The following is a 736-nucleotide window of genomic DNA, read 5'->3' as shown; positions in this document are numbered from 1 at the left end:
CAGGGCTAATGGCTGGAGAACACTGCACAAGAACCATAAAGGTTACGTTAAGCTGCTATAAAGATAAGGGTAAGGAGATTCAAATCTTAGGCTTGGTCACCAGTGTGGAAATGTGTTGGTAGGGAACAGGGAAGTTGCAAAGAACACAAACTTTCAAACGTGGAAGGTGAAAGGATTATCAGCACTGAGGCCTTTCTTTTAGTGAGCAGCGTCCACCCACACAGGAAGGTGGAGCTTTCAAACTGCATGATGAAAGAAAAATATGCACAATACAGAGTGCTATAGCACAGATGGGCACACTGTGCAAGCATGGTAGGAAAACTTGCTCTTAACAGAGGCGATCTCAACAGAGCCCTCAAACCACCCTGGTTTTCTGGGACAGCTGCTGGCTCCATTGTTGCCTCGCTGTGGCGTGGGAGACGCACGCAGGTGAGACGCGGCTGGTGGGTGCCAGGCAGGCGCTCTCCATCGCAGCATTCTCAGGGCCTGGTTTGTCAAGATGCAAACCCACTGCAGATCAAAAGCAACAGATGTTACCAGGGGCTGTGCGGGAAGGAGCTCACCTGGGCCTGCTGCATCGTTAAACTTGCCTCAGCTAGCGCCTCGGCCCCGAGCTTAGAAACGGGCCAGGGCGTGCGCGTCGAGATACCGAAATTCTACCCCTTCCCACCCGAGCGACACGACCGCAGGCGGCCATCGGAAAGGGCAGGCCTCTACCGCTGTCTCTTATACACAT

Source organism: Athene cunicularia, assembly GCF_003259725.1.
Source record: "Athene cunicularia isolate RWA chromosome 8 unlocalized genomic scaffold, athCun1 chr8_part1, whole genome shotgun sequence".
Lineage (NCBI taxonomy): Eukaryota > Metazoa > Chordata > Aves > Strigiformes > Strigidae > Athene > Athene cunicularia.
This window is presented reverse-complemented; position numbering follows the sequence as displayed.